Genomic DNA, 24,422 nt, shown 5'->3' on the forward strand with positions numbered 1-24,422 from the left:
TGGGAATATTGCAGAGGGCTCTCTAAGCAGTAATCGCTATGGTGGTGCATCTTGATATAGGAAATTACCTTTTGGATGAGAGCTGCAACAGAGAAAACACATGTCTTTTGGCTTGGAGAATTTTGATATTTTTAACTTGGCACCATTTTGGTTTGGAGTGAAAACCAAACATTTCAAGTCCTAGAAAGGAGATGGAATTGGGAATGGGAAATTGCTGATCCAGAATAGGCCCCACTCTGCTGTGATTACCTGGCCTCTCCAAAGCTTACCAGGTGAGCTGGCAGGAAACCCCATCCATTGCAAAATTCATTGGAAATCATATCTTCGGGGAACATTTCCTGTTGACATGCTGCTACTTTTCTCCTAGATCTTCCTAGATCTTTAAGAGGAAGTAGGCTTTCTGATTTTTGAAAGGGAGTCCCATGGGGTAATTTTTTCGTGGGTGTATTGATTTCCACCAACTAATTTAGCCCAAAAAGCATAATCAAAGCAGCAGATTTCTGGGTCTCTCTTTCCCTTTACAAAAGACCATGCTTTCAAGCATGAAGTACACTGAGCACAAACCAGTGTGTGTTTCCCAGTTCTCCTTGGAGATTAGACTTAGGTGATGACGAGATAGATGGAATGAGTCCACAGGTCTCTCCAGGGCTAAACTGAAAAACCACAGACTTCACCAAAGCCCTTTGAGCCAGTGAGCCTCCCAGCAGAGTCTCTGTCCCTCTCTTTTGACTCAGGCCTGGAAATATAGACAGGTATGGAAAATCCATTATAAATAAATAAATAACCCTCTCTGCAAAGTTGCCAACTCTATAAGCACTTCCACAGCTGCTCAGAGACCTCAGGAACACTCCATGGACTGAGCTAACGCAGGTGTTCCTGGCTCTCGTGCCTGGCGTATATCTGAAAATGGCCTGATGGCAGGTGGGGGAGACTGAACTTTATGGTTGTCTGGACCCTTCTCCTCTGTGATGGGAGTTCACTCTGAGTCCTGCAGCCTCTCTGGCTTTTCCAGGAGGCTGGACTACAACCTGACGTCTCCTGCTGGGGATTCTTGATTGAGGCCAGGGGTCCAACTTAGTGGTTTGAAGGTGGTGGCTGGAGAGCAGGAATATACCTAGTTTCTGAAAGGCAGAAAAGTTGTTTTTCATCTAAACTGCTTTTTCCTCCCAAAGGATCCTTAAGCATTTGCCAAGCTGCTAAGAGAGAGAGAGGGTCTGGCTGGCCAACCCTCTGAGGTGGCCGCAGAAGAGAAGGTAAGTGTAGCCTGAGTAGCTGAGACACCAGGTCAGCACTGGTGAGCTGCATGTTAACCACAGGAAGGGAGGGGATGGTGGCCAAGTGCTTCAGGGCAACTGTGTCATCAGGCATAACCTGCTATGGGCTTTTTACTGTCTGTCCACTGGCATCTAAAGCGGCACATATAGCTGAGTAGCTCCTGCTCCTGCCCAGCTCTACACCTAGCACTGGGGGAAGTAAGGAAACCAGGGATGAAAACTGGCCTCATGGGAAGTCCTTGCTCAGGCAGAGCTTCCTTTGACTTGGGGTTCACTGTAGTCTCAGGAGATGGCCTGAGGGAGAGCTGCAGGGTTTAAGCCAGAACTTAAGCCACTTTTCTCACATGCTCAGGAGAGTTTTTCCAGAGCCCCGAGCACTAGAGCGCAGTGGCTCTCAGGCCTTGACTCAACCTGCGAAGCAAGCCCTGAGCATGCTCTGCCTTCCCATTAGCATGTGCTCCACTCTGTGTCAGGGTGGAGACAGAGAGGCAGGCAAACAAGAAAGTGCTTTACCAGAGTCCCCATTGCCTTAGTGCGATTTGTTTTATAAGCTTCTTAGATCAGTAGGACTCAGCTTTTAGTGGCTAGAGACCCACAGATGACTTAGTGAAAAATATTGAAAGTGCTCAAATACGTGTGACAAGTTTTACTACAAACTTGAGCACTTCGTTCACCCGGCAGCTGAACACAGATTGGGAAGGGAGCATTTATGGCAGATCCCGGCAGATGTGCACGTTCCATCACTTTCCAGCTCTAGGGAGAAGAGTGGGTCTTTTTCATTCATTTTCAGTCACTGTTGTTTCCTCTTCTTTTATTTGTGGTCAGAACGGGGGCCTGGGTGTTGTCTGTGTCCCAGCTTTTGCCACTGTCTCGCCAGGTGATGCAAGGCAAGAGCTGTCAGTGTTCAGCGTGACCCACTGGACCCACTGTCCCAGGTGGAGCCCGTTCACACAGCTGAGCCGAGCATACGCAGGACAACGTGTTGCATTTGGTTCAACCAAGGCAGCCAATCCAACGATTCTTTGAAAGGCAACTTGAAAGAGTGCTGAGTCCATTGCAGCTGTTGGGAAGCAAACAGATCACATCAGAGTGAGGTGATGGTAATTTGTAAAGTTGCCTCAATCTATTTGAAAGCAAAGCTCACTGACATTTTCTGCCAGCCTGCAGAAGACCTGGGTATTCTTGCTTATCTCGCACACAGCTCTGCCTGTGGCTTTTGCATCAGTCTAAGCTCCCGTGCATCTGTTCAGAGCCTGTGCGCAAAATTCTTGCGTGTTGCCCCTGATGTGAAGTGCCTTTGCAATTCTTATAGCAGGCATTGATGAGCAGGTAAGGAGGTGAATGCATAGGCATTTTTGTACATTTGCATGCTGGGATGAAAAGTAGCACATCAGTTGAAGCATTATGAATGAAGGATAAGGGTTTGGAAAGATCTGAAGTCCCAGCATACCTGAGTGCATTAGGCTGAATATTGCTTTGTTATATAATCTATAAAGAGAAGTAGCTTCATGCTTTCCTCAAGGTGATATTCACGCTCTGCAGAGGGGCAGTGTATGGTTTTTACGCCACTTAAGTTTCACTTTTACCGTACTTTAAGAAATAGAACAAGCCCCAAGTAAGCGTGCAGGTCCTCTGTTCACTCTGCAGAGAATGAATTTAAAGCATTGGACTGTCCAGGTCAGATAAAACTGATGGCTCACCCAGGCAGGCCGAGGGGGACTGTATTCAGTCAGTGCTTACACAGAATGGATTTGATCTTTTTTTTCCCCCTCTTTGTTTGTTGGAAAGAAGGTATTTTGCTTAAGTTGTCTCAATAGTTGCCTTATTTGATGACTTGGTGTGTTGATCCAACATTGGCACCAAATGGAGTAATGGAGGTAAAGAAGCAACACAGATAAAGTAGTGCTACAAATGCGCATTAGAAATACAATGGCCTATAAGTCTTCTCCTCATATTGGATAGACATTTTGTTTACTAATAGGTATTTCAGGTGACTTTTCCCCAGTAATAGCTATGTTGTTATGGCTGCGTCATTGGCCAAGGCCTCCTTAATAGAAGTCTTGATTTCTGCATAATTTTTCTCCAAGGGTTCCTGGAGAAAATGGAACAGGCAGGAACCAGGAGGGACTGTCTCTGTTTTTGGTCTCTGCCTGTGTTAAAGAAGCCAGAATCCAAAGGGTCAGTGTTTCTGGCATGCAGGCAAGTTTTGAGCTAAGCCAAGCTCTAGCATGCTCCAATGTCACTTTCCTTCTTGAAGGATGTTGTTGTTAACACATTTCTTGGGGAGGAAATCAGCCTTGTGGTTAGTGGGATGGCACGAGGAACTCTGAACTCTTGTTAGCTCTGGATAAAGGCAGAGAAAATCTCCAGGAGGTGGAATGGGAAAAGGGACTTCCCGCTGGCATTTCCTGCCTTATTCTTCTAGGACTCCCCACTTTCCTTCAGACTCTAATTCTGCAAAGCAAGTTGCATTGTAGCCATGGGACCGAATAGATGTGCCTGGTGCATTATTCTTTTGGTACCTATGCAAACTGGAATAGATAGTTGTAGTGTGCATGATGGAGAAGAGACCTTCTGCTCATTCTTGTCTCTGCATGAAGAGTCTCCTGTTGAAAGTGAAGGGCCTAGTAATTTCTCCTGCTGTTGAAATTACATTGTCTCTCTTAATCATGCAAGGCTTATTTTCCCACACTGTAAAATGAATTCAGCATCCCTGGCAAAGCCACAGGCTGGGAAGTTTTAATTACTATTTGTGTAGTGCTTTGGGCTCTGGAGTGAGTGGCGCTGGAGGCCTGGGAAGAATTATATTATATATTGGCAGATATTTATATTTTATTACATATCGAGTTCTGTGGTCCTGTCAACAACTCCTTCCTGATGGCTGGATGTGATGGGCTTCCTCATGCAAGTAGTGCAAATACTTCTCTCCCGTAGCCACTCACGCCTGCTGAGCATCACTGCACAAAGTAGTAGAGGAAGCTACTCAAATCCAGTATCCATCTCCAGATAAAATACAGTCAGCAGTGTGTGCTTGTAAATATCCACCCGCTGTCTAGTGGGGGAGGTTGGCAAGTAGAGCCCAAAAGCGCTCTTCTCGCAAGGCTTTCCTCGTTAGTGTGTCTCTTGCTTATGCAATGCAGCTATTAACCTTCCTGTCCCCCCTTCCCCTTGCTCAGAACAACACCTCTTTAATTATAATCCATAAAATTCCCCTCTCCTCTACCTGGAAAGAATGGGATTTGGGCACAAGGAACAAATGTGAAGGCATAAGTCTCTTTTCATGGGAAAGGAAATCTATACAGCGCCCTGCTGGGAAACCCTGCTTTGCTTAAACCCCAGCATAATGCAGTAAGAAGTTAAGGCTATTAGCAGGCGAACAGTGCAAGAGTGCTATTAAGCATGGCTCAGATCTTTGTGGTCAAGTGCTCTGTGTTACACCAAACGCTCCAGGTTTTACACAACATGGTGATTGTGCCCCCGCTGTTCTGTTGAGCTGCTGAAGGCTTTGGCATCCTACGTTTGCCCAGTTTGGGCTGCAGTGAGGATGTGCCGTGAAATTGTGTACTGCAGTTCGAAGCTGGTCGCCCCTTCTGCTGCCTCTTGTAACTCAGGACCAAGTTTGTGGCGGATAGGTGTGCCTTGAAATCAGCAAAGTCCTGGAAGAAGAACACTAGCTATTGATGGGCATATGTACCAGTGTGTGTACGCCTGTGTGTGTGCCTGTGAACTGATGTGGATATATGGATGTGTGATGTCATCCACACAAAAATCAGGGAGGGAATCTGATAACTTTGACCTAGAAGATTATCTCCATTTCTTTTAAATCACATTTGTGTTCTGGTGGCACACTTGGTTTTCTGACAGATACTGCAGAAGTACTTAGCTAATTGCTCCGACTGGCAAAACTGGAGCTACTTAAAATTTGCCGAAATCTCTAAAATACAAATACCTACCTAAAAGATGTGCTTTCCCTCCAGGGAAGTGTTTAGCAAGCTATCAGACTAGTTATTGTCCCTGAATTGTGGACTCCTTGGAGCTGTGGGCAGCCCCTCGCTGTTGCTTTGTGTCAAGTCTAGCAGGATGGGAATAGCGCAGGCAGAATCCCTGTGCATGGAAATAAGTGAGCACACGGTGCGAGAGTGCCAGATTCACAGCCCACTAAGTGACATTGCTAAACACTGCTTCAAACGTGCCCCCTTGAACCTAAGGGGGAAAGAAGGCAGGAAGAAGATAATTCAGCCTGTGACCCCCATGTCACTGATCAGACCCATCAAGAGGGTTTCATTACTGCCAGGTATGTTAATAGCTTCTGCCACGCGGACGCTTTTGTCTGTTCAGAGCTAGTTAGAGGTCATAAGCTCAGTGAGGTGGGCCATGTAGCTTTCTCAGGGTGATGGTTCGAAGTCCCATGTATTACCACAGCCTCGTTGACTAAATCAGGTGAGGAAAGTATCCATCCATTTCAGCAGGCGTCAAAGCATGTTGGGGTGTGAAGGCAGCCAGCTCAGGCTCAAACCGGGGAAAGTGCAGGAATGACCAGTGCTGCTAAGGAACTGATTCAAAACCCTCAAGTGCTTCCCCTCCCAAGAGCATGTGTCAGAGGAATTTATTTTGCAATGGTTTTATTCAGTCTGGGGTAATTCCCGTTCTCTCGCTTCCAGGATATTTTTCTCTGCATCCTACAGATGCTGGTGAACAGCGTAAGTTTTGCTGCCTGCTCACCTTCAGCTTTTTCAGCAGCTCCCAACTCAGCAGCTTCCTTCCATTTTCCTCCTCACTGCACCGAGGACAATACTGTTTCAGCATGCTGAGTATACCGCAGCGCAGCATTGCAGGTGAGGGCTTCGGATGAGCTGTGCTGCCCAAGCTATGTGCAGTGAGTTTTTACTCGGTGTCTCAACGTGACATGTGAAGCCGGTGGAGGTAGAGAGGCAGGTTCTTGCTGGCTCTCCCACAGAGACCTGGTTTGTTCACTCTGCCTGTAGCTCTTAGATGCCATTCAAAGCTCCCCGCTTCTCAGCCTGTGGGGTTTTGTTTTGTTTTTTGTTTCTTAGAAGCAAAACATTTGTGGTTTTGGTCAGGCAGGGGGTCCTGCCCCCTTGCCCTGAGCATCCCACATGGCTTTGCCAGTGCCCTGCTAGTCTGTTAGCATACCTTGCACAGGGGCAGACACGCTAAGGGCTGGCACATCTTCGGCAACTTTCCTCCTTCCAGTTTGAGGGTTAACCCAAGCCTCTTGGAAAAAGGAGCAAATGTCCTTGTTACCTTTCTGCTCCCAGTCTTGCCTTCTGAGACAGGCCAGGGTGACTGCAGGGGATCCCAGAAGCTGGAGGGCTTGGCGCAAGGAGACCTGTGTAGAACTCTGGGCTCTGAATCAGAGGTTGGCAGCTCAGACGCTCTCTTGGTAGATCTCTGCATGTGCTCTTGAGCTCGTTCTGCTCCCTGTACTAAAAATCATCCTTGCAGAGTGCAGATCAGAACTGATCTCTCCAAACTTTCTGTTTTTGCCTTGCCACACTTGTTCCAAACACAAGGAGAAGAGCAATGCAAGAGACTGGGGAGCATGAGCAGTTGTGAGCCTAGTGCAAGGTGGCTCTAGAGCTGCCATCCTGTGGAGGCAAAGGAGACTAATGTACAGCCCTGCTGGACTTGTACCACATGCACACAGGAGCAGTAAGGAGAGCACTGAGACCACAGATTTCACCTTTAATTTAAATTCCCCTTAAAGATGGGGTCAGAGTTGGCCCCACAAAGGACAGTTCAGCTTCAGGCACTCAGAGGGAGAAAACAGACCCTTTAAAGAAATGTAATACTGAACAAAGAGGGGGAGGGAGAAGAATTCTATGTAAAGCCACAAAACAACTTCTGAGGCAAAAATGCAGTTTGCCTTCTGTCCCCCATCTCATTGAACTGAAAGGGAGAGGCAACCTAGAGCTGTCCATCACTTCGGTCTTGGCATCTTAGGCGAGGACACCAGCCAGCATCACTAGAGGCTCAAAGGTCTCTTTCAGCGCGGGTCTGTTTAGATTGGCTGCCGCTGATCCTTGCCCATCTCGATACACAACTGCTTTTAACCCCTTGGAGAGAGGTTGGGATGGCCAGCCAGCGCGGGGAGTGTGCCAGCTCCAAGCCTGCTGGAGTACACTGCTGTGATTCATTCATGGTCCTGCTCAGGGCACAGATTGTAAACACGACAGGGAAGCAGGGCTGCATCCCAGCCCTGTTTGGCTGGCCGCCTTGAGGTTCCCATCTCCCAGATTTTGTAGCTCATCTCATCAAGTCATCTGCTTCCAAGCAGTGACAGCAAATGTTTCAATAATGTTTCCTAAAAAATAATAAGAATAACAACAACAGAAATAACCATTTGTAACATGAGTCTGTGCATCTTTGGGGCCCTGAATGATCTACAGACTGGAAGGGAAAATGCTGAAATGGATCATGAGGTTGAACATACTCCAAGAAGCTACCAGGATTTCTCCTTTACTGCACATGGGCCAATTCTCCCTATCATCACTTACAGGAGGAGGGGTGTTTGAAGGTTATTTTTCCTCCATCCCTAGATGAAAAGCTAACCCCTTTCCAAAACTAGTCCATTTGTCTGATACACCATTTGATAGAAAAGCCTGCATCAGAAAAAATCCCACAACTTTTGTAAATGTGCTGAGAAGCCTGTTGTGTGACAGTGTGTGTACTGATTACTGTCACTTCATTTAAACACTAGGGTGTTAATTTTCTGTTACGGCTTTCACAGGGAAAGAAGTCAAAGGATATAGACCCCCTATGCTGGCCAGGCTTTGCTATGTAGAAACACGTAAATCTGGTCCAGTTCATGTGTGTGAAGCATGACCACCCTAAATAACAGGGAGCTGCTTTTGATGGAAAACTCGGGAGCTGTCTTGACAGCAGCACGATGCAGCAGCATAGGAGAGGAATTATAGAACAAGTACTTTGTGCAGCCTTTTGGGGAATGACTGGTTGTGCTGGGGTGTGAAGTTAACAAAATTGACTCCTCATCTACTTGCAGTGCAGGTTATCTGGGAATGACCCTAATTGGCACCCCTGCTTGCCTACCTTGAGCCCTGCTGTCACCATAAAAATCCCTAGCTGGAATCCCTTATAGGAGCCAGCAGGGAAAGTATCTCACTGGTGACAGGGGCATGAGCTCTTTCTGCACGACCACTTGTTCCCCACCAGCACCGGCAGCAGGTGGATGGGCTGGTGGCTGAGGCGCTAGCATGGGCTGGAATAACCCACCTTCTGTGCCTCAGCTCCCATCTGTAAGTTGGCAGGCCTCATGGATGTGCCGCCAGGTTAAAGCAGTCGGTGCTCAGTGTGGTAACAGGGGCATGAGAGGACATGGGGAGCACAGTGGAAGCCTTGTCGTGAAGCCTGACGTCTCACAGCAAGGGTCTATTAATAAGCCATGCATGCATTTCCTCTGTGTATTTACAGTGTGTTTTCTCCCTGTTAGCTTTGAAAACCACAGCTCCGTTTTAACATAGCAAATACTCCTCTTTCAGTGATATATTTGGTACCACTGGTGCATTCGACTGGGGAAGTGTTTCAGTAAAACCTACCTCATTTTGAAAGTGAACAAGATTTCCCTTGAAAAATGCAATCCGTCTCCAGATGAACAGTTTCAGCTAGTCCTCTGGGATGTTCTCTATTCCAGAGATGGTGTCTGGCTGGCTGTAACACTGTCTTGTGGATGATTGCCGTTGAACTGATATAAAATATATCAGTAAAAGCATCAATCCAACCTGTGAGGTCTAAAGCCTCCTGCGCTTCCTGGAGGTGGTTAGAAGCTGGAGCTGTCTGTGGTGGGGCAGAAAGGGCTTTAGATGCACTTGGATCAGTTTGGCTAAGCGCCAAAAAGCTCAGAGCACCCGCTCTACCCCTCTCCTCCTCCCGCAACGGGGCTGCAAGTGGGCAGAGGGGAAATCCCACCCCCGGGCAGGAACAGTGATGTGCTCACGTGGCCGCGGACCTGGTACCAGTCATATGTGAGAGGTGTGCGAGGGGGAGCAGGGGTGGGTGGAGGTCCCCAGGTGCTCAGGGATGGGCCTTAGGAGGCTGCCAGTGTGCAGCCAACCCCCGAAAGTGCCGAGGAGCCCAGCAGCACAGGGTGGCGGGTTTCTTACATGCGCCCTAGGGGAGAGCCTCCTGTGCCATTCTGGTGCTTTGGCAAATGAGCCAAAACCGGCATAGTTACAAAACTGGGCTAGCTGTTGAGTGGGATGAGCTTGGCTTGTGAATCTAGTTGGGCCAGAAAAGAAAGGAAAAAAAGCATAAACTAAATGAAATGTAAATTGAGACCTCTAACCACCTCTGCCTTTTGCTAAGGAGAGCTGCAGGGTGCATAGGATAGTTCAGAAATTCCAACTTCTACTGACATTCAGTTGTACCCTCTTTGAAACATCTGTTTATTATATAGATGTGCAGCACCTGCCAGAATGACTCCCTTATCTTCAGCTGGAACCTAAGACAAAGAAAAGAATTTGCTGTAATGAGCCACTTATGGAGAATTTCATCTCGATATTTGCAGCGCTAGCACAGCATCACAGTCAGCATCACAACTTTTCTACCAGAGTTAAGGAGAGCACCCAGAGGAGGATGGGAGCCTTGAGGTCCTGTGAGTGTTAAGAACATGTTTAAGTTTTGTTTGTTGTTTGCAAGAGAAGAGCCTAATTTGCGTTGCTGGAAAACAATTGATGCAGAAAACCACAAGAACCTGTCATTCTGGTCTGGTCCTTGGATTTTGTCAGAATTTTTTTAATGCTCCTTTGCAATTAAAATTCTCTCTTGGTTGTCTTCTTGTTAGCAAGGCTGATTGGGATTGGGAAGGTGCAGGTAGACTGGCAAATGGGATTGCCCCTAAGCATCAAACTGTATTCAATTAACCCACCTCAACTGCAAGAATATGGTTAGCTGGCAGCAAAGTTACCCCTTCTGGTAAACAGAAGAGTTAGATAATGCATGGTGACTTAGTCACACTGTAGAAGTAAATCTCAGAACCTGCTGAGACAAATTCCTACCCACTTTAATTGGATGCGAGATCCCAGAGTGCCTGGAGGTCTGCTGCGCTCTCACTGCCCAAGCCTGTGTTTACACTCAGTGCATCAATCCAGTTTTGCCATTCAAATCTCCAAATATTTGTTTTCACTTGAAACACAAGCAAACCGTTTCTGTGGCTCTGTTTTCATTTGTCATTGTTTCTGGGCCCGGTTGCCAGCTAGAGGAATGATAATAAAATAATCAGTTAACTGCTTTGTACTCTGTAATTAGCTGGCAAACACAAATTTTTATCCCCAGTCTTTTCAAAAGGAAAGTGGCAGACACTCTGGTCCCAGGACTTCACCAAGAGACCCAGAGCTGCTCATCCAGCTTCTCCTCAGCTGTGCACCAGATGAATGCTTCCCCTTAAAAGTCAGTGAATATGAGGGGTGTGTGGCACCCTGAGAATGGAGCAGGGACAGAGCCCTGTAATGAAACACTTAGCAGGAGCTGCTAATACAGTAGATGCTGGATGAAGGAGCCCTTAATGCTTAAGGGTTGATCCTGCCTTTGATGTGTGTTTTTTGCACTGCATCTAGTAAAACAGTTGCAAGTCATGTGCGCCTAGGTACAGTGCTTGCTTTCTGTGACAGGCAGGCTCTTTGCTGAGTTGACCCAGGTGGAGCTGGGTGGGTTGGAGGCAGGTTCTCTTTTGACTGAATGAATTGTTGTCCCTGGATCTTGGATGTTTCTGGTGCAAGCTGTGGTATAGAAGGCATTAGGCACCCTAGTTCTCAGAGGAGTGCCCAAAGCCAGAGCAGATGGGGGTGAATTAGGTCCAACACACTGAAATACTGGGTGAGGAAACCTGGTAAGACATTCTGCAGCTGGTTTGCCTGGGAAAGACATCTCTCCTCTGTGATAACCATGTCCACCCTCCCTCTACCCACCTCACAAAGCGGGTAAGACCCTTACTTGAATTTTGTCCTAAATGAAACTGTTCCATCCAGACAACCCTCTGAAGCTATGCAGGTATCCTGGAATTCTGCATCCCATGTGAACAAAGGTACCTTCAAGCACTACAAATTACACACAGCAGCTTGAAACAAGTAATCCCCTGCAGTCAGTCTTTCTGGCCTGCGGTCACTCTTTCTGACCTTTAAATCTGTTGCTCAGCACCAACAAAGTCAAAGCTGCAAAGGCATCTACAAGCCAGGAGTAAGAGTGTTGATGATGACCCTAAGCCATAAGGTTTGGCACCTCTTGCTTGTCTTATGCATAGTGGAGTGGAGTCCTGATCTTTGGGGTTCCAAGGTACTGTTGTTACTGGTAGTGCATCATGACAATAGAGAATAATCCTTTATATACCAGGTCATCTTGCTTATCATTTAGGGGGGAAACTGATAGCTGTGGCCATGGACTCAAAAATTTCCTGGTTTCTTTGAAATTTGGGAAAAAAGCGGTGTAGTCAGTGTGTGCTAGTTGCTCAGTTTGGGTGCATCTTCCCCATTCGACTTGTAACATGGCAGCACCTGCATTATCACAGACAGCGATTGCTCTGTCTGCATTCCAGTCACAGAAAGACCTGGAGGTCTCAGGACAGAGCCTGGGTTGATTTGGTTTTGCTGTGACTCTGAGACAAGATGTTCTTGTCCTAGCTGGTTTGGACAGTTCTGTGTGTTTTTGGACATGTAACATCTTTACTCAACTTCTGTTGTTAATGTTTGAAGAAACTATCCCCTTTCCACTTATCCTGCTGAGTAATAACCATCCCATCATATTTTTCTTACTGATGTGATTACACCTAAGTAACTGGGATAATTTAGAACAAGGTTCCGCAGTTCTGATGGTGATGTGAAGGTTCGTATTCCAGCCAATCTCAAATTTGCCAGTGCTAGATTTAGCACTTCTTATTTTGACAGCAGACAGAATGAAAATATTGCAGATAATCTACATTTTAACCTTGATTGTGCTAAATAGCTTTCAGGATGCAGTGATGTATTTCACTGGTGGCAAAAAACATTACTGATAGTTGTTAAATAATTATGCTTAATTTGCACTAACAAGGAGCACAAAGGCTGTATCATATGAATTGTGCTAAAGATTTTATATAAAGATGTTTTTATATAAAGATGTCCAGGGACATTTTAAAGACCTTAGGTCTGATAACCCTCCAGCTTGTTGCACAATCTTTCAGAAATGTGCAAGTAGGATGCAAAATACTGTCCGGTTAAGTTTGCCTATTCATGTTGGCAGCAGAGAGCTGCAGTTGCTCCGTAGGGATGGATGGGTTTGAACATGCATGGCACTGAGGCATGTGCTTAAAAGCTTAAAACCCCTAAATAGTCATTATCCATTCCAGAGGTGCTAGTCTGAACTTGACTGTAGAGCACTGGATGCAAGATAAGGGGTAGGACACTTGCCTTTGTGTAAGGCAGTAAAGAGCTCATTCGCACAGCTCCTGGATGGCACCTGGCTTGTGATGCAGAGTGTGCATGTGCATGTGGCAGCAGTGGCTGCAACTGCAGAACAGCCCTCACAGGCAGCGCTGTGTTGTCACTGGCAAAGCAGCACTGAGATGGAAAGGCGACAGCTTGGCTGTGCAGCAGAGGAGGAGAAGGATCCATTTGGCTCCAGTAAATGACACTCTTCTCCTCAAGCTAAAATTGAACCTGAACTAATATTTTATTCCTCCCACCAAGACTCAGAAAATGGGAGCCTCATTCCCTGTTACATTTTCCTTTGTCAAGCCTCTGCAGGTCTTGGTTTTAGCAAGAGGTAAGTCCAGCCACTAGGACATCTGTTGAGGACCTGGTGCTTGGTAATGCTTGAGCCCCTCAGACTGCTTTGGCTTTTGGAGTGGGTGAACCAGGCCACAGGAAAGGAGGGACTTTGGAGAGGACAGGAGCATGACCGGAGCAGACCTTACTCCACAGACACCATAATTGCACAGATGTTTAAGCCAGCAAGAGCCAGAACTGGGACTGAGGGAAGCAATCCCACAGCAGGGACTCATGGGTTTCTAACTACTTTGTATCACCGTGAAGGAAAAGAGGGGATTGAACAAGTACCAAAGGTAAGGGGTAAGGGTTTGGAAAACTTTGGTGTTGGTGTCAGCTTTTGTGATCAAATGTGGTTTCAATGAATGATATTACTGTTCTCTGCTCTCCAGAGGACACTAAAAGTAAAGAACAGGCCTCCAGACTGCTCTAACTGAAAAAGGATTTGGTTTATTTAAAGCACAGGGCCCGCAAGAATGGTTTAAAGCCCTGCTGAACTCCTGTGTTCCTCTCAAAGTGCAGGGGAAGGGCTGAATGTCAGGGCCTGGCAGTCTGCCTTGGTGGTGGGAGGAGGTGACCAGGGAGCCTGCTGGCAGGAAAGCAAAGGCCTGACCCTGCTCACACAATTCATCATGGCAGTCTGCTCTGTCAACTCCTCCATACAGCATTAGGACCTACACATTTTGCCCTACACATAGTGCTGTAGTAACCAGCATTTTGTCTTCCATCTGTATCTGGGCAGTAAGCCTGATAAGCTTAAAAGGGAGTAGAGGATTGCATTTATCCCTTCTCCCAGCATGGGCTAAAGAGAAGCAAAAGGATAAATCAGGAGACATTTCAGCACTTACGTTACATTACAAAATCACTATATGTTACAAGTGCCTTTGCATATTTTATAGCACTTAAGCCAGTGTAGCTGATCTGGAGGTTGGCTTGTTCAGAGAAGCACAAAACACATGCAGTCAAAAAAATCCCTCATTTGACACCAAACTATTGCATTTTTGAGGGTCTGAGATGCAAATGACACTGCAGGATTTTCCCATGCTTTCTCCTAGCCTGTCTGCAATCATTACACATCAAAGGAGTCCAGCTTTACTCCGTCCAGCTCCCAGTGGTTGGTGATAAGAAAAACACCAGCGCAGGGTCTTGAAAAGTTTTGTTGTATTGTTGCCATATGATACAGGTGTAGCGAAGAGCCTCCATCTAAGGGTTCATCTTTTGAAGAGGGAGCAGAGTTCTTTCAATCAGTCCAAAAAAATTTAGTCAGAGCAAAAAGGGGAGGGATAAGCAAGGAAATGCCAAAAACTTGGAAGAGTGATGGTCCTGGAGCAATTAGCATCCCTCTGTAAACACAGAAATGTGGTTCATGGGGCTTGGCTTGCACAAATACTGTCCCATGTAAAGTCCCTGAGAGCTAATGCAGCATTGGGTATGCATAGGTTTTCTCTTCTCTGTCTGGCTCTTATTATTACAAAACTTGTGGGAATTTGTTATCTTTGAAAAAGCTACTTCTTTGTACAGTTTGACTGAAGGTGGCCCTTAGGTTTCAGAAGTTATGGAGATTATCTATTAGACATACATATGCACACACACAAGTACTTAGTGCAGTCACATAAACCTTCTTCCATTAGGAAACCAGACTAAAAATTTGGCATCTCCAAGTGCTTGACTCAACGCTCAGCTTTAAAAGGCGGTTCCTGCTTCCACTCCCTCTCTTCACTTGGGTATTTGATGTTGTTTTGAGTGTTGGGGGGCAGAAAGAGGTAGATAACCATTAGGATTAATGGGAAGGGATGTTTATTTTTTCCAAAGCTCTTGCCCTGTCCCAATTCAGGCCAAGCCACCCTGGCCTCTCTTCTGCTGAAGAACAACAGCTTAGCCAAGGCTAAGCATATTGTCATTATCAAAAAAATCCTGGTCATAGGAGGAAAGCCATGTTCAAACAGGGATGGGGGTGGACTTGCGGAGGGCCAGCCAAGAGGGCAGCTGTGAGCTGGTCTGCCTTGCAGTGCCAGTCTGTGTAGCTGGTGCAGAGGATAGCAGTGATCTGGCAGTAGCAGTTGGTGTGTTTCCTGACTGTAACCTACTTAAGGGGAGGGCTGAAATCTGTTACAGGAGCAAGCAGCCAGGAACATCGGATGCCGGTGGAAGAATGAGCATGATTCAGCCACCTGAAGGTGTCTCCCTGTAGGAGAATTACCTTCCCTATAAAGCAGCAGGCTTTGCGCTTAAGTGTTATCAAGCTTAAATCAGTTCCCTAGGTGACATCCTGGTAAGTGGATTTCCCAATTAAGCACATCCCGATTAAGTGGGATGTACTGTAATTACAGAGTGCTCAGCACTAGGAACAAATCTGATCAGTTTTCTACAGAAGGGCTGGATCGAAGCTCTTACCCCTTCTGAAATGCGTCGTGTTGAGGGATTTCTGTAAGCGTGAAGCTGGGCAGTCGGCAGCCTTCCCCTCCGTGCCATTCAGCATGTTCCCTTCACAAGGAGGATGCTGGATGGAGCCTCTGGTATTGGAGCAAATTCCTTCTGAGGTTGCGTTCCTGCCAGTCTATGATCCACTGGATGGAGACTTTGCTCCTGCATGCATTTTGCTTTCTCTGCCAGAGAAAATGCCTGTTAGCAGCAACAGGCGTGTGGAGGCTGTGCAGAGAAATAAATGATGGACCTTCTGTCTGAATTGTAAGGCTATTCCTCTGGAGGTGGAGGCTGTCAGATGGTGCTGCCATCCATAAGGCAGACATTATATTCCCTTCATAGCCAAATTCCCTTTGTACATCATGAGAGAGGCTGTTCTGCTCTCTTCAGCCCTGCTTCACTACTCCCTCTCCCCGTCCCTCTGACTTTCTCTTCCAAGGTCTCCCAGACCCCACCAACAAGCTTTCTTCTCTGGAGTCAGAGCCAGGGCTGGATTAGGAGCAGACCCATTCCCCTGACTGCTTTGTCATTCCCTGCTGCCATTAGGACATCATCAGAGATGAGGAAGAACATGCTTCTTCTTTCGTTGGTAGTGAAAGGAAGGAAAATTGGTAGCTTGTTGCCTTGGACAGGTCAGAGCATTTTTAGCTGGGGGGTAGAGGGGGAGACTTGAAATTGGGCTAGGGCCATTTCGACCTTCTGGGCTTTTACTGGTCAAGACACTGCTATGGGTGCAACACAGAAGTGCTGGAAGGGGTCAGTAAATGTAGATGTAGTATGAAGGGAAGTGAAATCTGTGCTGGTAGGGGCAAGTGGCATAGTAGCTTGGACCAAAGCAAGACCTGAACATGGGCTCTTCAGCCAGGCCAGCTTCCAAATTAGAGCCTGCTTTATTGCTCACCAAATTTACCCAACTGCCCCTGAGATCCTTAATTCTCTTTCAGCTAGAAAGGGACATCAGTGTCTGTAGTGTAGCATGCTTTCCCTCCAGCCTCTCAGCCCTGGAGGCCGTGCTGGCCAGTGTAGGTCTTTGTGGTTGCGGTGCTTCCAGGGATCTTGTGCCTGAAGGCAAGATGACCAAACAGTTCTTCTACCCGTCACACCCATGTCCTTCCCCTGGGCTATGGGGTGGGGGGTAGGAGCCCATCTAGTTCACTAAGGTGAACTGCCTTGTGTCCTGGGGGGACATATTATGTAATTTTTAGCTGCAGAAAGAATGTTATATTAGGGTGGAGGGGGAAGCTGATTAGCTGCTCCTACCTTTGAGAGAAGTAATCAGATATATATGAATTGGCTCTGCCCTGTGTGGGCATTGCTTGACTAGCTGCTGAGCTAAGCAGCCAGTTCGCCCTCCTGGTTGAGCCTCCAGTGCCTGTGGGGGGAACGCTGCCGTTTGCCTGCCCCACAGCAGCAGCCGAAATCCTTTGCCGTTGCCTCCTCTCCTCGCGCTGGGCTGCCCGGCCCTCTCCTGCTCCCGCCGGCATTCCTCTGCCCGCCTCCCAGGCTGAGGCTTCTCCCTGGCAGCTCGTGCCTCTTCCGCCTTGGCTCCCCGCTGTGCTGCCAGGGCTGGGGAGCACGAGCGTGTGCTGTGTTTCTGGTGCTCTTCCTCCCTGAGATTTTTTTTCCCTGGTTCTTGTACCATACTGCTGGTTTGCAGTGCCACCCACTGGCAGAGGCTCTCCAGAAATACTCCTTAGCAGCTCTTCTCTGGCATAGCCATTGCTCCAAGGAGGAAATACTGGTCCTAATGGGTATAATTCATAGAGCAGATCCTATGGGTTCTGGTCCAGGCCGTTTGGAAACGTGTTGGCATCCTTTCCAGTGAATCTCAGTGTACGTTGAGCCCAAGCTGCAAGGTCTCTGGATTTGCAGAACGCTCAGTCCCAGATGGCAGTTCAGACTCTCTTCAGGGAGAACCATACTGGCTCTCCCCAAAGGTCAGTCCAGCCCAGCATCCTGCCTCCAGCCTGGCAAGGCAGCCATCATCATCATCAGGAAGATGGCTTCCCTAGCGTGAGGCCTGTGCTCTCTGAGTGTGCTGACCCCTGCCGTTTCCCAAATATGGGATTCAAGTGCATGGTGTGTAGTAGAGGGCTGTATTCGTATTCTCCCTTGCAGGAGAAAATTAAAAACCGTGGCTGATACTAGATACTGTACAGTGCATATGGAGAGTTCTTCCCTATGGGTTGTTCTCTCAGCTCCCAGGAAACAAGGATTGGGGACTTCCTATGAGAGAGGTGGCTTTGGGGCCACTGCATTTAATCGCAGTCAGCCTTGTCTCCATGAATTTGCCTTGTCCCTTTCTTAACCCATTTATGCTCTTGCCTCCGTCCCTTGTTTAATACCTGACGTGAGTCCAGCCAGCAAGCAGGAGGAGAGAGAGCCGGTTTTCAGCGTTTGTGTGTACAGCAGTGTAAGCCAGCACACATGGAAGGCTGCTGCCAGGTTTTTACCCAAGCAAGCCAGCTGAAATCAGCTCTCTATCTCTGTGCTGCACAGCTGTGATTACCATGTAGATGCGTCAGAGGTACGTACAGACCACAAGGAACTTTCTCAGAAGCCAGATTTTTAAATAATGATGTCTCTTAATAGGCAGCAAGTGCTTGTTTAAAATAAAGTATGACAAATGGCATGTTGGGGGCGTCAAGTCCCAGAGCACTGTCTTCTGAAAAGTATGAAAATGCACCAGAGGGGAGCCTGGCACAGCCTCCCAGATGACAGTAATTAAAGGCTTTTGCACTCAGGCATTGGGAGCTGCTCCTCTTGCAAATTGGCCTTGATTGAAGAGGAAGAGAATGATTAGACTGAAGGAGAGTGATGGGGATGTCAGGAGAAAACAGGGAGGTAAGTCTCAATTTGTCTTTTGATTTCCTCCTGCCCTCCCCTCTGTGTGGGTGGAGGAAGCTTTGGTCCAGGTCCAGAACAGCCAGGCCCAGAGTCATGGACATTCATCTGAGGTGGCACTGTCTGGACGAGTCAGGGAGTTTTCAGCTGAGTTAGGGCTGCTCTAATCCTTCAGTCCTGCCCACTCACACAGCCCAGGCTGCAGAGCATCACCCAAGGCTTGTGCAGCAGTCCCCCTTGCAGAAAGCTCTCCGGTCTGGACAGGGCAACGTTCATACATCTTGGTGTGGGCTGCCTCGGAGCAGGTGAAGGGTTCATACCTCTAGCTGCTCGTCTCTGCCCCCTGCTGATGCTGCCGTTCCCTCAAATCTGCTGGTACAACTCTTCATAAAATAGCAGCTACAATAGCTATTGTAATTGTAAAGGTAATGGTAGTTTGTTCCATCCAGGTTTTACATCTTTAGTTATTTTACACTCTTGTTTTGATAAAGTTTTGTGTGGATGTATTGAAGTGTAACTCAATGCTAAACCCTCTTATCAATGCAAGTGTTTCTTTTGGGGTAACTGAAAGAGTTACAGGAATACCCTCCATTTATCTCCCGAAAGACCTCTCTCCTAAGACCTCTCTCCTAAGACCGCTGGGCATGAAAGAAATTCCCCCTCCTGGCCGGATCAGCTGGGGTCCTTCCTGGAGAGCAGTTTGATGTAAACTGTTTTTCTAACTAGTCAGGAAAGTCACTGTGGAGTGAGAGCAGATGTTATCTCCAAACTCAGAAAGCTACTTCATAGCACAAAGTCAGGCAGCTGGCCCAAAAGTAGAAACAGAGACTCTGATCTTGTAGTCCAGAGTATTAACTTGCAGGTAGTATGATTTAGCTTGAATCACAACACGATATAGCATCTCTTTTGTCCCTTAGTGAAGGGAAGTTAGATGGTCTTTATTTTGTGTTAAGGAGATTGATGCAGACTTTGAACATGTGATGCACTGGTAACAGTGGCATTTTTGCAGTGCTTTGTGTTCAAAGCAAGGTGAAGACGTAAATCCGAGGCTGTTCCAGTGAGGAGGATAGTTATTCCTGCTTTGCAGGTGGAGGATGCGAGGTGGAAAAAGGGAAGGGGGTTCTCTTGGGGCTGTCCGCAGAGCTGAGGGCCTCCTGGTTCCCCTGTACATCCCTCCAGCCTGGTCTGCGCTGTGGGCTAACCACCAGTGATGAAGTCAGTTCAGAAACACACTGGCTGTAGAGGAGAACTGTGAGTCCATTTCTCTTCTTTCTTTTATATCCCTTAGCAACATCTTAATTTAAGCAACTGTAAAAACTAGTGCACTCTCTATTCATCTCAGAAGCAATGTTAGCAAAACAACTAACCAGCCTGCACTCAAGGAAGCTGTTGGCCCCGTCTGCAAGTTGATACCTCTGTTTGGGTCCAGCCCTACAACCACTGAATTCGGTGGCCATATTTCCCACAGGCATAAGTGGAAGCAGGCCTGGTGCCTTACATTTGGTGCTCATTAATATTTGGATGAGATAATCAGTATGCTTAATCTAGTGCAGCAATTGTATTTGTTATAAGCCAGTAACTCTGCAGGGTTACCACAAAATTCAAGGCAGATTATGAAAAATACTTGTGGGCAGGCTATTGCTGATGCAGGGCTGTAAACCTCTGGCAGTGAAAACCCTGGTGCATCGTGGTAGGGTCTGTATTTGAATCAAAAGGGTGATAAGATTGAAGAGTGGTTGGATCGGGGCGCTTTACCTGCTCTCTTGGGTGAGGTGTGACACAGAGCGCTCCTGGACGCTCCCGCTGGCCGTGGCGCCAGCCCATTTACGCTTCTTGGTGGAAGAGCGGGGCTGTTAGCTCTGTTTGCCTGGCTCTGCTCCAGGTCCTGCAATCGCACGCTGCCTCCCTAAATCCTTCCTGGCCTTTCAGACAGGAGGCTGCTTTCTGTAGTGAACAGGGCAAGTCAAAGAGAAAAACAATTTGTTTACAGCTCCTGCTGGCAGTGGAGGCGGTTACTATGTGAGCCAGTCTTGCAGCACCATTTCATTCAGTGCAGTATTTTTTGTGTACCCAAACTCCTGCATGTGGTATGCTTTGAGCTATTGAGGTCAGCTCTAAGCCCTACTTGAAGCCAGTGGATAGAGTCTCATGACTTCACTGAGCTTTACATCAGGCCTCAAGTACCCCACTGCAGGCAAACATTTGCAAAATGGCTGTCACAGCAACACTCGGCAACTTTGCAGCCATGAACAGAGGACTACTGAAAGGAAGGCGATGCTGGCCAAAAGCAGCTAAGCTAAACAATGTTGTGAGGACAACAACAACCCCAAGTCCACGTGCCCAAGTAGGATCCAACTCTGGCATTGAGGGGTGATCAAAGCCGCTCCCTTTGAGGCTCTGTCTGTGCTGCTAGGCCAGTAGCAGAGAGACCAGGTTTATCCTCAGCATGGCTAGTTTTTCCTTCAAAAGATGGAAAAGGAAGAGAACAAGAGATTGCACTTCATCCTCCAAAACGCAGATGAAAGGGCGGTGAAGCTGAACTCACTCTTTTCCCCGAAGCATCCAGGATCTGTGCTGATCCTGTTCTGTGTTATCAAGGGACCAAAAGTATCTTCCAGTTCTCTTAGGAGAGTCATTGTGGCCTGACATGTGTCCCTTCTCAAAGATAAATTCTCACTGCTTCTTCCAGTTGCCCTAAATCGTCCTCATTTAAACCACCCTAAATATCTTCTCATTCACATCTCTCTTGATCATTGGTTTTAGCTAATTTCACTGAGGAACAGTGCAATAAAACTTCCACAAATTCCGTTTTCAGTTCATCACGCTCTGAGTCTCCTTGAAAATCGCTGTAGCTGCTAGCAAGCTCAGTGCCACGCTTGGCTGTGAGATTCCTGGAGGCCTTGCAGAGTTTGGCCGTGGAACAGCCCTACCGGGCAGGAGGTGTCCTTTAACCCTCCTGGTGCCAAAAGGCACCTTCATGTCCCTGCTGCTTGTCTCTCTCAATTATGAGCCAGTGTGACTGGAGAGAAAATGACAGAGGTTAGGAAAAGGCCTGGAACGCCTGGGATGTTGTTGCCATGGAAATTATTTGGTGTCTGGAATAGCAAGAACAAGAACAACTCAAAAAGTAATAATCTGTCACATTGCTTAAGGTGGAATTGGAGGATTTTGTTTGGGGGAAAGCCTTATGTTGCAAATAATATGAATCCATATGCCACATCTCCCTGCTCACCTCCCCCAAAACGGCTCTGTCAACAGCCCTGGGAAGTAATCTAATTTGTTTTGACCGGGTATTTCTCCTGGGAGTACTGACTTGGTTTATGCACATCAGCTGAGCTGCACAGCTCTGAGATCCCAGGATGAAAGGCACCAACTCAATGCAATATTCATTCACTTATTCTTCCCTCATTCATTCATTTATTCATCCATTCATCTGGTTCATTCACATTTCCTCTGCTCTTTAATGAGCAGTGCTTAGCCTCTGCAGTTCTGCAGAGCCTTCCCCTTGGTACGCTGCCTCCTAAATGCAGGTGGCTATCTTAAAGCCCCATGCTCATTCAGTTTACAGGGCAGACCTCTGCGTGGCTGGAGCACACTCAGTGTTTTGCCCAGCTGGACACTTCAGTCTTTGTAGCTAAAATCCCACTAGGCTTTGCCATCCCTTCGTTCACATCTTGCTGGCCACCCCTTTACTGATCTCTGCTTGTTGTGATTTTCATCTCATCCAGTTTGCATCGTCTTCGTAGGAGCACATCACAGTGCCCCTGTGTGTTTGTGTGTGCGCGTGACCTTTGTGTGAATCCTCCGTGGGGCAGGTGGTGCAGGAGCTGGCTTGCAGCATCACTGGAGAAGTAGAAGGTGGCTGACTGTGAAATGGGAATTGTACCAAGCAGCTGGAGCGCTCATGCCAAGTACTTACTGCTGAGTGAGAGTGGCAGGAACAATTACAAGAGTAAATGTAACATGCTGAGCCTGGAGAGGTGGAATGGGCCCCCCATTCCCCTACACAGTCCGCAGAGCATGCAAAGTTAATGGAGCGCATCTCTAGAGAGACTGCACCAGCCACTTTGGGAGTTTTTATCAGAAGAGCCAGGAGAAGCAGCAGCATTTCTGTGGCAGGTACCTAGGAGAGTCTCTGGCTTGCAGCTGGGCACTGGGGAGCACATCTGAACCCCAGGTTCCTCAGGGACTTTGTCGAGGTCCGTCTGCCTCTGCCACACTGGTGTCCTTAGGCCATTGCTTTGTGGAGTTTGAGGAGACAGATCATGTCAGAAGTATTAAACAAAGAAGTGTGGGCTGATTTTTTTCCTTCATTGAGGTCTTTTAAGAAGTGGGAGCATCTTCCTTCCTCATTCTGCATCTGAGCTCCCTAGGCTGTTATTTGGATACCTAGTGGTCACTACTTAGTTCTTACACCTTCATCAAAACAGATTCAAGTTCATGGTCCCAGCTGGACAAATTTGGGTATGTTCATCCATTTTCTCTGAGAGCCTGGTTAAAGATGAGCGCTCCTGGCTTTCTTCCTTGTCCTGTATCAACTTCCTCATCCCAGCAAATGGGAAGAATGGAGAGTTTACAAAGAAAAAAGATGAGGCAACTGAGCTGGTGGGAGTGGAAATCTAGGAATCAGTGGCCAGAGATGGCAAGGCCAAATTTTTTCTCTGCCATGTGTCCTACCCTCAGAGACAGATTCAAGAGGAGGCTTGAGGAGCAAGAGCCTCCTTATTAGCTCCAAATGGGAATCACATGCCAGGGAAGCCCCTGGCTGCTGCTTCCCTTTCTCCCACCCCTCCATCCATCTCCTGGCTGTACCTACTCCCCTTCCTGCTCTGTCGCTCACCTGAGGCTACTGTGTGGACATGGTGACAGCCAGGTCTCTGCTGAGGAGCTGTGCTTGCTTCCCCTGGAGCAGTGACAGCAAGTACACAGACCATCACAGCACAGACAGCATGGTGGGTTCATTCTCGTTGCCCACTGGGAGCCAGAGTTCTTGGGCTTTTCTCCCCACACGACTTGTTTGCTGCCTCCAAAACCCTGCTTTCAGACAGGGTCAGGCTCTAAGCAGAATCTGGGGGAGGTTTGGTGCTGTAGGCTCAGTCCTCTGCTTGCAGGAGAGAACAGACACATTTCCTCTTGCTTCAACAAGCAGTGAATTGAGCCAGCTGTCCCAGGGTGAGGAATCGAACCCCTGGGTATGGTCAGTTTGGGTAGCGGTGGGTTGCAAAGAAATGGCCGTGCTGCTCTGTTGCAGCAGAAGGAACCTGAGGCAGATGCACCAGGCATGTGCCGGCTGGTTTGGACCTTGGTTCTGGTCATTTCTCTTGGAGTTTGGCTCTTCCTCTCCTATCGCTGGGCTTTGGACACTTGCAGAGTTTAAGTAGGGGGAATAAGAGCATGTGTTTTACTGCCCTTTTCTAACCACATCAGGGCTCCCCAGAGCAGTTTTGTCCACCAGTATGCAGACGTTTCTCCTGAAGAAAATAAAATGTCTGGATAGTGGCTGGGTAGAAATCCAGAGAAGATTAAAAGGAGAAAACTAATTTTCCTGCCTGTGATCTCACTAGTAGAAAATGATCCTCTCCTCCCCCAGCCCAAAACCTGCTTTTACAGTGTATGCTGGTGATCTGTACTCTGTCTCTCTCCAAATAGCTAAATGCATTTCTGAACCAAAGGAAGCAAACAGAAAACATCCGTTCTTTATATAACGGAGAAAGCTTTTTCTTTTGTTCCATGCTTTTTATCAAGTATCTGCTGCCATTATTGTTACTCACTCAGTTATTACCTCTGAGTGGCTACTTCCACTAGCGTGAGCTGGTTTATTGTCTGCTCAGAGCAATTATGGATTCTGATAATTCCTGCCGTGCTGTTTCACTGTGGAAGGATTCACTGTGCTCTGTGGCCAAGGTAACTTGAGGTGATTTGTGCTGCTGAGTTACCCATCAAGTTAATTAGGAGTGGGTGGCTGATGCCCCAGTGTATTCTGGGACGGAAAGATCAGCAGAGGTTAAATCCAGTCATCTTTTCAGTGTGAAAGGTGGTGGTATTAAAGAGAAAGGATTTTTTTGTGCAGCAGAGATTTGGCTTAAATTTATTTCTAGGACTAGGT

The 24,422-nt window shown here is 47.5% G+C and overlaps 1 long non-coding RNA gene across 9 annotated transcripts in view; it reads left to right on the forward strand.

The window, feature by feature from the left end:
* Positions 1 to 24,422, forward strand: part of LOC112968830 — a 376,846-nt gene that overhangs the window by 318,554 nt on the left and 33,870 nt on the right. For 7 of the 9 annotated variants that reach the window (XR_003254455.1, XR_003254458.1, XR_003254463.1 and 4 more), the window contains one exon: positions 9,709 to 9,906. The exons of the other annotated variants lie outside the window; for them this stretch is intronic. This is a non-coding gene — a long non-coding RNA (uncharacterized LOC112968830). The remainder of the gene's footprint in view (positions 1 to 9,708; positions 9,907 to 24,422) is intronic. 9 annotated transcript variants of the gene reach the window in all.

Source organism: Apteryx rowi, unplaced genomic scaffold, assembly GCF_003343035.1.
Source record: "Apteryx rowi isolate R43461 unplaced genomic scaffold, aptRow1 scaffold_326, whole genome shotgun sequence".
In the NCBI taxonomy this organism is placed as follows: domain Eukaryota; kingdom Metazoa; phylum Chordata; class Aves; order Apterygiformes; family Apterygidae; genus Apteryx; species Apteryx rowi.